The following is a 15160-nucleotide window of genomic DNA, read 5'->3' as shown; positions in this document are numbered from 1 at the left end:
CCATATCTTTCTTGTAGTATCATGTCAAACACAGCTAATGGCAACCAAAGCATGAAATTAACATTCTGACTTCCAGTGTCTTCACTTAAAGCCATAAGCTCATTTAGCTCTTCCAAGCTAATGCAGGCAATAGTATTGCCAACTACTTCATCACTGCATAATATAGGTCACTTCCTTCCAGCCTGTAGTAACAGTTTCCTTGACACCCCCTGGATTGCCCAAAGACGATGCATTTTTGTTACAGTAGTATGCCACTTTTGATAGCAATTTCTATATTAGTCAGGATGAAGAGGTTATGCTCCAGTAACAAATAGCCTCAATTCTCAGATGCTTATAATAAACTAGAGGCCCGGTGCACAAAAATTTGTGCACTTGGGGGGGGGAGGAGGGGGTCCCTCAGCCCGGCCTGTGCCCTCTCGCAGTCTGGGACCCCTCGGGAGATAACGACCTGCTGGCTTAGGCCTGCTCCCGGGTGGCAGAGGGCACGCCCAATCCCTAGGTGCAGTCCCTGGTCAGGCTCAGAGCAGGGCCGATTGGGGAGTTGGGGCGCCGTCCCCTGTCATGCACAGAGCAGGGTGGATCGGGAGGTTGCGATGCCACCCTCAGTCACGCTCAGGGTAGGGCCGATTGGGGGGTTGGGGCACCGCCCCCTGTCATACTCAAGGCAGGGGGCAGGTGCTGCCCCCTGTCATGCTGATCCCGGTGCTGGGAGGCATATTACCCTTTTACTATATAGGATAGAGGCCTGGTGCACGGGTGGGGGCCGGCCTGGTTTGCCCTGAAGGGTGTCCTGGATCAGGGTGGGGGTCCCCACTGGGGTGCCTGGTCAGCCTGGATGAGGGGATGATGGCTGTTTGCAGCTGGTCACACCCCCTTCAGGGTGGGGGTCCCCACTGGGGTGCCTGGCCAGTCTGGGTGAGGGGCTGAGGGCCGTTTTCAGGCTGGCGGGTGACTGAAGCTCCCAAGTGCTCCTTTTTTTCTTTTTTCTTTTTTTATTCTGGGCCAGCTTTAGCTCTGAGGCTTGGCTCCAGCTCTTAGGCCTCGGCTGCTGAAAGCAGGTATCTGGTTTGTTTGGGTTCTATAATCAAAACACTGTTTCAACTCCAGCTCTGAGATCCCAGCTGGCTGAAAGCAGGTTTCTGGGGTTTTGTTTAGCTTCTATATTTGTAACAATGTTTCAAACTGCAAGCTCAGAGGCTGGTAGCGGCAGGCGGGGAACGTTGGAGTCCTGCGTCACTGAAGCAAGCAAGCCTCATATTCGCTTCAAGCTGCCAGGCTGCCAGCCGCCATCTTGGTTGGCAGTTAATTTGCATATCACCTTGATTAGCCAATGGGAAGGGTAGCGGATGTATGGCTAATTACCATGTTTCTCTATTATTATATAGGATATCCTATCTATATTTTTATTATCTATTTGTCTATATATACACTAAGAACCATGAGTTCATACTGATACTTCTGAATCCAACTGAATACCAGTGCTTATCCCAGCCTTCTACCTTTCCTTTATTTGTTTCTTTGTTCTCTGATAATGATAAATCTGTGACTCATTATCTTCAATATATTTACTTATTTGTTCAATTCCTGTGTATAAATAAAATAGTTTCAGAATAACGGATATCTCTGTGAGAAAAAAGTATTATAGAGTAAATGAGGATAGGGTTGTAATCATGGGGGGATGTGACACTTCTCTGAGCAGAACTTTTTTGTATGGCTTAATTAGGCAATGGTTTTCCATACACACACACACACACACACACACACACACACACACGTAACTTAAATCACTCAGCAGAGAGGGAGAATAAAAAATACAAACTACAACAAATACTTGTAACTGCATTATAAATAAATTATATAACATATTGAAGTAGGGAAGATGAAAATAAACTTAGTAACTTTGAAAAAAAGAATTTTGAATATACACTGTAAGGATAATGACAAAATGAACTGTACACACTGTACTCTAAGTAGCAGATTTTATTAATATTTTAAAGAGGGGAGAGTGTACAACTAAGGTTCAGCTGTGTGTGGAAAGCCCAAACGCCTTCATTAGTGCTACCTCTTAATACTGAGATACTGAGAGGTACTTGAACTACAAGATCAGAATTTTAAATTTTTATCACAAAGACGTTTTCATTGCATTTTTGTAAACATGCAAATTTCTATAGAGTTAAAGAAATTTTAAGTAAAAAAAATACTTAAGTCACTATTACTTGGGATCATTTTTTAAAATTCATCAATTAAAAACAATAAGACATAGCTAATATATTAAACAATATTTATTTTATTGGATTAGTTTTATCTAATTTTAAAAACTAATATATGAGGGACCTATAAAGCAAGCATCTCAAAAGTAAGAGTGTATATATTTAAAAATGTTTAACTGAAAAAGGCATGAGTGTTTTTTGGCTAAACCACAAGATGCTCTTTTAAGATGAGGATATATATGTTGGAGCACTGACAATTTATACTATCTTCCCTACAAAGAAAATTTAAAGTTGAAAGCATTTTGAGACAACAGAATTTAATTCACCGAAAAATTTTGCTTAGTTTTGGATGTGAACATGTACTAGTTTATTTAATATCTACAGTAATAATATTGCTTCTTCTATATAATCCATTTTCTAAGAACTTGAGATTTCATTCACATATAAGAATAACTTTTTAATGATACTTATAATTAACATTTCAACAGCATATTACATTTTCCAATATAATTCAGACTCTTGATCCACACTGTGCTACAGGGGCATGAATATCAGGTTCATGTGCTGGTCTCTAGCACAACTAAATGCCACAGACCCCTTTCTTCTTTATTGTTTCCCCTTAAAAGTCTTTAAAATAATTATCTCAGATGGTGTTACTTCCTTTAGGTAAGTGATGATAAAGGGCCTTTGCTTCACTACTCCCTGCTCATCCTCAAGTAACTAGACAAGAAAACTTTTTATTAAACAATTGGCCTTATAAACTTCCTTCTGAAAAACCTAAGCTACATCTACTCTACTTTCTAACCAAACATTGCTAATCCCCTTATATTCAGAAACCAAGAAATTTTACAAATGTAAATATTCTTACAGTTATCCAGGGTATATAGTGACATGATCAAGACACCCACAGGGCTTTTTTCATTTTTCCTTTGGGTAGTAGTTTAATATGACACACAAAAAAGCAAAGAACAACACAAGAACAGCAGTGGAGACAATTTTAATGCAAGAACAGAACCTGAAAGTAACTATGAACAGAGTGAAGCTCCACCCAGTAGGTTTGACTGCTCCTTAGAGTAAACTCCTCTGTGGTAATTCAGGTTTTCTGATTCTACTTCAGATCAGCTTGGCTTGGTCAATCATGTCCAATTTTAACAGATACTTTTTCAAATTCAGCCACAAGAATCATCTTGAGGAGCCATAAAGCAATTCAAGGACAGAAGTTTTCTGTTTAGATCTGAAGCCATAATCATTTGAATGCATAATTAAGGGCTACTTATGGTAACCACCAAAGTGAACTATTAAGAATTACTAACCTTAGCCCTGGCCAGGTAACTCAATTGGTTAGAACACTGTCCTGATACACCAAGGTTGCAGTTTTAATCCCTGGTCAGGGAACATACAAGAATCAACCAATAAGTGCATAAGTGGAACAACAAATCAATGTCTCTTTCTCTCTCTAAAAATCAAAATATAATTAAAAGAATTACTAACCTCTAGCCATAGCGATCAGACAAGAAGAAGAAATTAAAGGAATCCGAATTGGAAAAGAAGTAAAACTGTCATTATTCACTGATGACATGATATTGTACATAGAAAACCCGAGAGACTGCATCAAAAAACTACTGGATTTAATAAATGAATCTGGCAAGGTAGCAGGATACAAAATTAACAGCCAGAAATCTATGGCATTTTTATACACCAATAATGAACTCACAGAAAGAGAAACTAAAAAAAAAAATCCCATTTACCATTGCAACAAAAAAAATTAAGATACTTAGAAATAAACTTAACTAAGGAAGTAAAAGACCTATACTCGGAAAACTACTGGACATTGAAAAAGAGCTAGAAGAAGACCGAAACAAGTGGAAGAATATAAAGTGTTCATGGATTGGTAGAACCAACATCATTAAAATGTCCATACTACCCAAGGCAATCTATAGATTCAATGCAATCCCCATTAAAATACTAAAGGCATATTTCACAGACCTAGAATAAACTCTCCAAAAATTTATATGGAATCAAAAAAGACCCTGAATAGTTGCAGCAATCCTGAGAAAAAAGAACAAAGTTGGAGGGATCACAATACCAGACATAAAGTTATATTACAAATCCACTGTTCTCAAAACAGCATGGTACTGGTACAAGAACAGACACAAAGACCAATGCAACAGAACAGAGAACCCTTAAGTTGAACCAAGCCATTATGCTCAATTAATATTTGACTAAGGAGGCAAGAGCATACAATGCAGTCAAGACAATCTCTTCAATAAATGGTGCTGGGAAAATTGGACAGATACATGCAAAAAAATGAAACTTGACCACCAACTTACACCATACACAAAAATCAACTCAAGATGGATAAAAGACTTAAACGTAAAATGGGAAATCATAAAAATCTAAAAAGAATATATAGGCAACAAAATATCAGATATAGCTTGTACCAATATGTTTACTAACACATCTCCTAGGACACTGGAAATGAAGGAGAAAACAAACAAATGGAACTACATCAAAATAAAAAGCTTCTGCACAGCAAAAGAAACCATCAACAAAACAATAAGGAAGCCCACTGCATGGGAGAACGTATTTGCCAATTTTATATCTGACAAGGATTTAATTGCCAAAATTTATAGGGAACTCATACAACTTAACAAAAGGAAGATAAACAATCCAATCTAAAAATAGGCAAAGGACCTAAATAGATACTTTTCCGAAAGTAGACATACAATAGGCCAGGATACATATGAAAACATGCTCAAAGTCACTAATCATCCGAGAGATGCAAATCAAAATGACAATGAGGTACCATCTCACACATGTCAGAATAGCTATTATCAACAAATCAACAAACAACAAGTGTTTGTGAGAATGTGGAGAAAAGGGAACCCTCATACACTGCTGGTGGGAATGCAGAATGGTGCAGCCTCTGTGGAAAACAGTATGGAGTTTCCTCAAAAAATTAAAAATGGAACTTCCATTTGACCCAGTAATCCCACTCCTAGGAATATATCTCAAAAAATCAGAAACATCAATCAGAAAGAACATATGCATCTCTATGTTCATAGCAGTACAATTTACAATAGCCAAGATTTGGATACAGCTGAAGTGCCCATCAGCAGATGAGTAGATTAAAAAACTATCGTAAATTTACACAATGGAATACTACACAGCTGTAAAAAAGAAAGAACTCTTACCACTTGCAACAGGATGGATGGACCTGGAGAGTATTATGCTAAGAGAAATAAGCCAGCCAGAGAAAGATAAGTATCATATGATCTCACTCATTTCTGGAATATAATGAACAACATAAACTAATGAACAAAAATACATTCAAAGACACAAAATAATCAAACAGACCTTCAAACCTTAGAGGGAAGGCAGGGGAGGGTGGACAGGGGTGGATTAAGAGATCAACCAAAGAACTTGTATGCATATAAGCATAACCAATGGACACAGACAATGTGGGGGCGGTGAAGTTCGGGGCTGGGGAGTGTGGCAGGCTGGGTGAGGACAATGGGGAAAAGGGACATATGTAATACTTACAGCAATAAAATATAAAAGAATTACTAACCTTGATGTTCATGAGTTTAAATTAATTTACTGAGGACACTGGTCCAATATTCTACTTGGTTGCTTTGGATTACTGGGCAGTGCTACTGAACTGTGCATATTTCCATAAAGATATTTTAAACTCCAGCAATGAAAAAAAGGATATTTTTTACCTGGTGGAATGCCAGAATTATCTTGATTTGTGGTTTTCAGTGGTTGAGACTGATTTTTTACTTGAGTAAAAATCATTTATCAAAGAAACAGTTTTGTGTTTATTGGTTTGTTCTACTTGGTCAGGCAAAATTGTTTTGAACACATAACGACACATGTAATTTTTATTTTAAACTAGAGGCCCAGTGCACGAAATTTGTGCATTGGTCGGGTCGCTAGTGGCTGCTGGCTGCCGGTTGGGGACTCCCTCCCTTCCCCCCTGCCAGCCACGCCCCTGGTTGAACTCCCAATGACCTCCCAGTGGAGAGGACAGTTTGCATACTACGCTTTTATTATATAGGATTAGATGTAGAAAACTCTAGAATTAGCCCTTTATATAGCTTTAGAAATGTTGTTTATTTATGAAAGAAATGTATCTTTAAATGGAGAGTTCTTTCTTCCTTCCTGATGTTCCAAGATTCATTCTTTTATCTTTTCCTTTTGTTTATGATCGCAAAAATGTTGTCAGCATTTTTATCATTAAGTATGCATATAATGTCTGTGCTATATTTTACATAGACACCCTTCATTAGATCAAGGAAGTGCCCGCTGTTTCTAGTTTGCTACCTTTTATGTTCTACAATCCTAGATATTGAATTTTAGTAAGATTTTTTTGTGTCTGCTGAGATGAATATTTGATTATTTTCCTTAAGTTTGTTAAACTGTATTTTAAAAATTGGTTTAAATGTTATTTTGACCTTGTATTCCATATATACATACATACACACACACACACACACACACACACACACACACAGGCAGGGGTGGGCAAAATAGGTTTACAGTCATGAGTACACAAAATAAAACTTGTTTTTGTATTATTATTTATTATTATATTACTAGAGGCCCGGTGCACAAAAATTTGTGCACTCGGGGGCAGGGGGAGGGGGGTCCCCCAGCCCGGCCTGTGCCCTCTCGCAGTCTGGGACCCCTCGGGAGATAACGACCTGCTGGCTTAGGCCTGCTCCCGGGTGGCAGAGGGCAGGCCCAATCCCTAAGTGCAGCCCCTGGTCGGGCTCAGACCAGGGCCGATTGGGGAGTTGGGGTGCCGCCCCCTGTCATGCACAGAGCAGGGCGGATCAGGGGGTTGGGGCGCTGCACCCTGTCACACTCAGGGCTGGGCCAATGGGGAGGGTATGGCTCTACCCTGTCACACATAGAGCAAGGCCTGTGGAGGGGGGTTGGGGTGCCATCCTCTATCACCCACAGAGCAGGGCCGATCAGGGGGATGGGGCGCCACCGCTGTCACACTCGGGGCAGGGCCGATGGAGAGGTTATGGCTCTACCATGTCACACACAGAGCAGGGCCGATCAGGGGATTGGGGAGCTCCCCCCTATCAGTCACAGAGCAGGGCCCGTGGGGGGTGGGTGGGTTGGGGCGCCGCACCCTGTCAAACACAGAGCCCCAGGGCAATCGGGATTGGGGAGCTCCCCCCCTATCAGGCACAGAACAGGGCTGATCAGGGGGTTGGGGCGCCTTCCCCTGTCACAAACAGAGCAGGGCGGATAGGGAGGTTGTGGCCCCGCCCCCTGTCACACACAGAGCTGCAGGGCGATCAGGGGGTTTGGGCGCTGCCCCCTGTCACGCTGATCCCGGTGCCGGGAGCCTCGCTGCTCCGCTGATCCCGGTGCTGGGAGGCATATTACCCTTTTACTATATAGGATAGAGGCCTGGTGCACGGGCGGGGGCCGGCTGGTTTGCCCTGAAGGGTGTCCTGGATCAGGGTGGGGGTCCCCACTGGGGTGCCTGGCCAGTCTGGCTGAGGGGCTGAGGGCTGTTTTCCAGGTGGTGAGTGACTGGAGCTCCCAACCGCTCCTTGTTTTCTTTTTTTTTTTTTTTTTATTCTGGGCCAGCTTTAGCTCTGAGGCCTCGCTGCTGAAAACATCGATACAATGTTTTGGTCCAGCTGGGTTTCAGTCGGCTGTTTTCTGGTGTTTTGTTTACCTTCTTATTTGCAACATAGTACATAGTTTCTTAGAGTTGCAACCGAGAGGCCAGCAGCGGCAGGCGGGGAACGTTGGGAGTCCGCAGCAAGCAAGCTTCCCTGCTCGCTTCAGTGCCTGGCTGCTGGCCGCCATCTTGGCTGACAGTTAATTTGCATATACTCACTGATTAGCCAATGAAAAGGGTAGCGGTCGTACGCCAATTACCATGTTTCTCTTTTATTAGTGTAGATTTGTATTATAATTGTAAAGGTACTTTTGCTCACCCCTGTATAATATATAGCTAATACTTTTTTTGTAATTTTTGTGTCTGTGTTCTGAATGTCTGTAATTTTCCTTTTTTTATGCTTATCTGATTTGGTATTAAGATTATGGCAGCCTCTTTAAAAGTTGAGGAATATTCCTTCTTATATTTATCTTTGGAAGAGCTGTTTAAAATTGGAATTATTAGCTCCTTCAACTTAGCAGTGGTGTCATCTGGATTAGAGTTTCTCTTTGTAGAAGAAAAAAATAATATACACACACATATATACATATATAAATTTTCATATAGACAATGTTACTGTTTTTTTTTCCTTTTGGTGTACAATCTATGAATTTTAATACAGGTATAGATTCATGTAACTACCACCAAAATCAGGACTCAGAACAATTATATCATTCTCCCAAACTCCCCAGGCCTATCTCTTAGTCACACTCTAGCCCCTGGCAACCAGTTTGTTATCTAGCACATAGTTTGTCTTTTTAAAATGTCATATACATGGAAGAAAGTCCTGCTCCATAGGGGTGTTTGCTGCACAGAAGCTCTTATACTGTAGTAGCAGCTGGTCTTCACAGCCAATTGGCCTGGAGGTCAACTCCTCCCAGTGACACCAAGAGCAATCAAGGATCAACTGCAACATGACAGTGCACACTGCTCACACAGGGGCAGACCTGGAGTGCCCAGCTCAGGAGGCTGAGCCACTGGGCCCTACAGGATACCTGCTACACAAGGCCACTCTACCAATTCCAGGAGACATAGTACCTTTACTTAATACATAGAAACAAATACAAGGAAGCAGCCAAAATGTGGAGACAAAGAAACGTCACATACGAAAGAAATGGAAGCAAGCAAACTACTGGATACAGAGTTCAAAACCATGGTTATAAGGTTATTCAAGGATCTTCATGAGACTTTTAAGGAGCTTAGTGAGCACGTCAAAGACATAAAAGAGGACCAGTCAGAAATTAAGCATACACTAACTGAAATAAAGAATAATTTACAGGGATTAAACAGTAGAGTAGAGGATTTTGAGAATCAAATCAACAATTTGTAATGTGAGGAAGCAAAAAAACACTCAATCAGAATAGGAAAAATAAAAAAATAAAAAATATGAAGATAGTGTAAAGAGCCTCTGGGACAACTTCAAGCATACCAACATTTGCATTATGGGGGTGGCAGAGGAGAAGAGGGAGAGCAAGATATTGAAAACCTATTTGAAGAAATAGTGACAGAAATCTTCCCCTACCTGGTGAAAGAAATAGACTTACAAGTCCAGGAAGCACAGAGTCCCAAACAAGAGGAACTGAAAGAGGTCCACACCAAGACACATCATAATTAAAATGCCAAGATAAAGATAAAGAGAGAATCTTAAAAGTAACAAGTGAAAAGCAGTTAGTTAGCTACAAGGGAGTACCCACACGACTGTCAGTTGATTTCTCAACAGAAACTTTTCAGGCCAGAAGGGAGTGGCAAGAAATATTCAAACTGATGAATAGTAAGGACTACAACCAAGATTACTTTACCCAGCAAAGCTCTCATTTTGAACTGAGGGTCAGATAAAGAGCTTCACAGACAAGAAAAAGCTATAAGAGTTCACTACCAAACCAATATTACATGAAATGTTGAAAGGTATCCTTTAAGAAGAGGAAGAGGAAAAGAAAAAGGAAGAGGAAGAGGAAGAGGAGGAGGAAGAAGAAGAGATAGAAGAAGAGATAAAAAATATGAACAATAAAATGAAACAAATACATATCTATCAACAATTTAATCTAAAAATCAAAATAAATGAACACAAAATCTAATGAACAAAATAAACTGGTGAACAAAATAGAATCAGAGGAATGAAAGCATGGAACAGACTGACGAATCTCAGAGGGAATGGTGGTGGGTGGGAAGAGATTAACCAAAGATCTTACCTATGGACACAGACAGTAGGATGGTAAAGGCCTGGGGCAGGATGGGTACCAGTGGAGAGGGGGAAATGGGGGAAAAACGGGGACATCTGTAATACAATCAACAATAAAGATTTAAAAAAATAAAAAATGAAATGTCATATGCATGTGATTATACAGTATGTAACCTTTTGAGACTGAATTCTGTCACTCAGCTTAATGCCTTTGAGATTCATCCATGTTTGTTGCTTTTTTATTGCTGCATAGTATTCCATTACATGAATGCCCTATATTTTAATTTTCCTTTCACCTGTTGAAGGACAATGAGTTGTTTCCAGTTTTGGACAACTATGAATAGATCTTCTTCAAACATCAGTGCACATTTTGTGTGAACCTTTTTAAATTTATTGACTGATGAGAGAGAGAGAGAGAGAGAGAGAGAGAGATTTGCTGTTCCACTTATGCATTCACTGGTTGAATGTTGTATGTGCCCTGACTGGGGATTGAAACTGTAACATTGGCCTGTCAGGATGATGCTCTAACCAACTGGGCTACCTGGCCAGGGCTGTTCTTGTTAAACTTTTAAAGAATAAAGTTTTGCCTATTTTGATATTTTATATTGTAGGTTTATTTTCAATTTTATATTACTTACTTTTTAAAACTTTCAAACAGCTGTTTTCTAAATTCTTGAAATACTTAGCTCATTAACTTTTAGCCAGAATCCTTTCTAAAATGTGTACTTGAATTTCCTCTAAAAAACTGGTTTTTTTGCAGATATATGCACCCCTATGTTCATTGCAGCATTATTCATGGTAGCAAAGACATGGAAATAACTCGTGTCCTTTCAAAGAGGATTGGATAAATAAGATGTGGTACATATATACAATGGAATACTACTCAGTCATAAGAAAATATGAAATATTTCCATTTGCAATACTATGGATAGACCTTGAGAAAATTACGCTAAGTGAAATAAGTCAGTAAGAAAAGCTGCAAGCCATATGATTTCAATAATATGTGAGATATAAGACTGAAAAATCATAGACAAAGACAACAGTATGGTGGTTATGAGGGAAGAGGGGTGAGGGGTAGGAAAGGGTAAAGGGGGTTGAATATATAGTGATGGAAAATGATTTGACTTTGGGTGGTGGGCGCACAATGCAAGATACAGGTTATGTATCATAGAAATGTACACTTGAAACCTATATAATCGTATTAACCAATGCCACCCCAATAAATTTAATTTAAAAAGCACCATATAATCTGTTTTAACCATATTCTACAAATGCAATATTTTTATCATTCATTATAAAATTTCTTCATTTTCATTATGATTTCTGCATTGACCCATGAACATGCATTCAAAATGTGTTTCTTAAAATTTCCAAACTTAGTTTTTATTTTATTATTTTCTAGCATAACTGTATTATGTTCAAGGAATATGTTCTGTATAATTTTATCCTTTACAATTTGTTGAGATTTGCTTTATTCCCCTGCCTATGCTCAAGTTTTATAAATGCTCCACAGTTGAAAAAACCATTTACTTTGCAATTACTAAATATTTTACTCATATTTTCAAATCTTCTATATCCTCATTGATTTTGTGTGATTATTCTATCAGTGTCTAATCATGGTGTGTTAATTCTTCCACAGATTTGTCTTTTTCTCTTCGTATATTGCCTATTTTTCCTTAATATATTTTAGGCCCTATTATTAAGTACAAATACATTTAAAATAATATCTTATTAGTAAATTTAATCTTTCATCATTATAATGCTTTTGTCCTTAAAGTTGACATCATCTGAAATTAATTTTAGCTATATATATTTTTTGCTTAGCATTTTCATGAGAAATACTATGTGATTTTTTCTCTTTACTATATATTGGTCATTTTCTTTGCTCTTCCTACATCTCAGACCTCCTATCAAAGGTTTCTTTCATCATGCCTAAAATATATCCTTTAGAATTTGCTTTTAGTAAGGGTCTACTATTAAACACATTTTCTGTTTTCATTTCCTGAAACTTGTCTGAAATAATTACCTTATTTCATCTTTTTTCTTTAAAAATATTTTTGCTAAGTATAGAATTCTGTATTGAGAGACATCATTTTATTATGTCTGGTTTCCATTGTTATTGAGAATTTTGCTGTCAGTCTAATTGCCACTCTCTAAATCACAATCTGACTTTTTGAATTTGCTTTTAAGTTTTTCTTTTTGTCTTGAATGTTCTATTTTACCATAATGTGACTGGGGGTGGACTTATTTATCCTTCTTGAGATTTGCTGGGCTTCTCAATTTGTGGTCTGGTATCCTTCACTGGTTCTGAAAAAATCTCAGCCCCTATCTCTTCAAATATTGCTGTTTCCCTCTGCTCTCTTTTCCTAGAATTAAGACATATATTGGAGGAGAAACCAACATGGCGGCATAGGTAAACACCGGAAATTGCTGCCCCGCACAACCACTTCAAAAATACAACTAAAAGACAAAATGGACATCATCCAGATCCACAGGAAGGCTAGCTGAGTGGAAATTCTACAACTAGAAGGAAAGAGAAAAGCTCACTGAGACCCAGAGGAGGTGCGAAAGTAAAGTGCAGAGGTACGGAGGCGCACGTGGAAAGGGCTGGCAACTGAGGACGTGGTTGTCTTTTTCAATTGGGAGGGAGTTTCAAGCTCCTGACTGCTCTGAACTCCAGTTCCGGGCGAGTCTCTGGGGACCCAGACTCATATGGGGAGAAACTGGACTGTCTGGCAGCAGGCGGAACTCGAGGGCAGCTTTCTCTCAGAGGTGCTTCAGTGATTACCGTGGGACACTGAGACGCGGGGCCTCTTAGGGTAGGACTGAGGAGCAGCCAATGCTGCTTCCTCCACCCTGTTGATCCTCTGAGACCCCGCCCCACCCAAGCTGTGCGCAGAGGCTTTTGCACATGAAAGGCCTGGCCCTTTGCAATCTGAAAATTACCTAACAAACTGCAGCTGAGTCAGAGAGACCCAGAACTTCCAAAAGAAACCCAAGGCACCACAGCAGCTTGCATTGCTTCACAGCTGGGCCTCATCTGGGAACCTCCAAACCCCAAACAAAGAAGAGGAATCTGCAGATCTCTCCATAGCTCCTGCTGGGTAGCCTCAGGCAGAGGCTAAATTAGCACCTCCTTAGATCCAAGAGCCAGTGTACCCAGTGGTCAGAGTGGGACCATCCAGATTACAACTCCTCAGATTCATAAGGGACACACTCAGGGGCAGACTCAGTGAGCACCAAAGCTCCCCTGAAGCAAGTCTTGCCCCAGAAGGGTGTCTCCAGCACACAAGTTCTCCCACTGCAGACACAGCTGATTCGCACAGGTCAATTCCTCCCAGGGATACCTACAACAATCAAGGCTTAACTAAAACAAGACTGTGCACAAAGCCCACAAAGGGGTGCACCAAGAGTGTCCACCTCAGGTAATTGGGGAGGCTGAGCCACTGGGCCCTATAGCACACCTAGCACAGAAAGCCACTCTATCAACACAGGGAAGCAGCCAAAATGCAGAGAAAAAAAAACAGGTCACAAATGACAGAAAGGGAGGAAAGCAAACTACTGGATATAGAGTTCAAAACCACGGTTTTAAGGTTTTTCTAGAAACCGCTGATAAATTTAGTGAGACCCTCAAGAAATCTAGTGAGACCCTCGAGGTTATGAAAAAGGACCAACTAGAAATTAAGCATACACTGACTGAAATAAAGAATATTATACAGAGTTCCAACAGCAGACTAGAGAATCGCAAGAATCAAGTCAAAGATCTGAAATACGAAGAAGCAAAAAACACCCAACCAGAAAAACAAAAAGAAAAAATAATCCAAAAATATCAAGATAGTGTTAGGAGCTCTGGGACAACTTCAAGCGTACCAAAATCCGAATTATGGGGGTGCCAGAAGAAGAGAGAGAGCAAGATATTGAAAACCTATTTCAAGAAATACTGACAGAAAACTTCCCCTACCTGGTGAAAGAAATAGACTTACAAGTCCAGGAAGCGCAGAGAACTCCAAACAAAAGGAATCCAAAGAGGACTACACCAAGACACATCATAATTAAAATGCCAAGAGCAAAAGACAAAGAGAGAATCTTTAAAGCAGCAAGAGAAAAACAGTCAGTTACCTACAAGGGAGTACCCATACGACTGTCAGCTGATTTCTCAACAGAAACTATGCAGGCCATAAGGGAGTGGCAAGAAATATTCAAAGTGATGAATACCAAGAACCTACAACCAAGATTACTTTACCCAGCAAAGCTATCATTCAGAATTGAAGGTCAGATAAAGAGCTTCACAGATAAGGAAAAGCTAAAGAAGTTCATCACCACCAAACCAGTATTATATGAAATGCTGAAAGGTATCCTTTAAGAAGAGGAAGAAGAAAAAGGTAAAGATTCAAATTATGAATAACAAATACACATCTATCAATAAGTGAATCTAAAAATCAAGTGAATAAATAATCTGATAAACAGAATAAACTGGTGAATATAATAGAATTAGGGGCATAGAAAGGGAGTGGACTGACTATTCTCGGGGGGGAAAAGGGGTGTGGGAGGTGCGGGAAGAGACTGGACAAAAATCGTACACCTATGGATGAGGACAGTGGGGGGGGGGTAAGGGCAGAGGGTGAAGTGGGAACCGGGTGGAGGGGAACTATGGGGGGGAAAAAGAGGAACAACTGTAATAATTTGAACAATAAAGATTTAATATAAAAAATAAAAATAAAAAGGCAGGCAAGGGTATTAAGGGGGAAAGCAGACAACAGTATGGTGATTGATTACAAGAGGGAAAAGGGGCGCAGAAGGTAAAGGGTGGGTAAATGGTGACAAAAGAGACTTAACTTGGGGTAGTGAACACACAATACAATATACAGGTGATGTATTATAGAATTGTACACTTGGAACCTATCTAATTTTATTAACCAATGTCACCCCAATAAATTCATTAAAAATTTTTTTAAAGATATTTGGGGAAAAAAACACCGATTTCCCTCTGAGACCAAGATAAGCACAATCTCCCTCAGACATTAGACGTCGACAGCCTATTGGGCAGTCCAGTTTCCTGGTTCATTTTACTGCCATTTACTG

The 15160-nt window shown here is 39.8% G+C and overlaps 1 protein-coding gene across 4 annotated transcripts in view; it reads right to left on the bottom strand.

The window, feature by feature from the left end:
• Positions 1-15160, bottom strand: part of ZEB1 (zinc finger E-box binding homeobox 1) — a 271362-nt gene that overhangs the window by 77053 nt on the left and 179149 nt on the right. The gene's annotated exons all lie outside the window — the stretch shown is intronic.

Source organism: Myotis lucifugus, unplaced genomic scaffold, assembly GCF_000147115.1.
Source record: "Myotis lucifugus unplaced genomic scaffold, Myoluc2.0 scaffold_29, whole genome shotgun sequence".
Taxonomy (NCBI): Eukaryota; Metazoa; Chordata; class Mammalia; order Chiroptera; family Vespertilionidae; genus Myotis; species Myotis lucifugus.
Note: the sequence above shows the minus strand (reverse complement) of the source record. Positions and strands in the feature narration are given on the sequence as shown.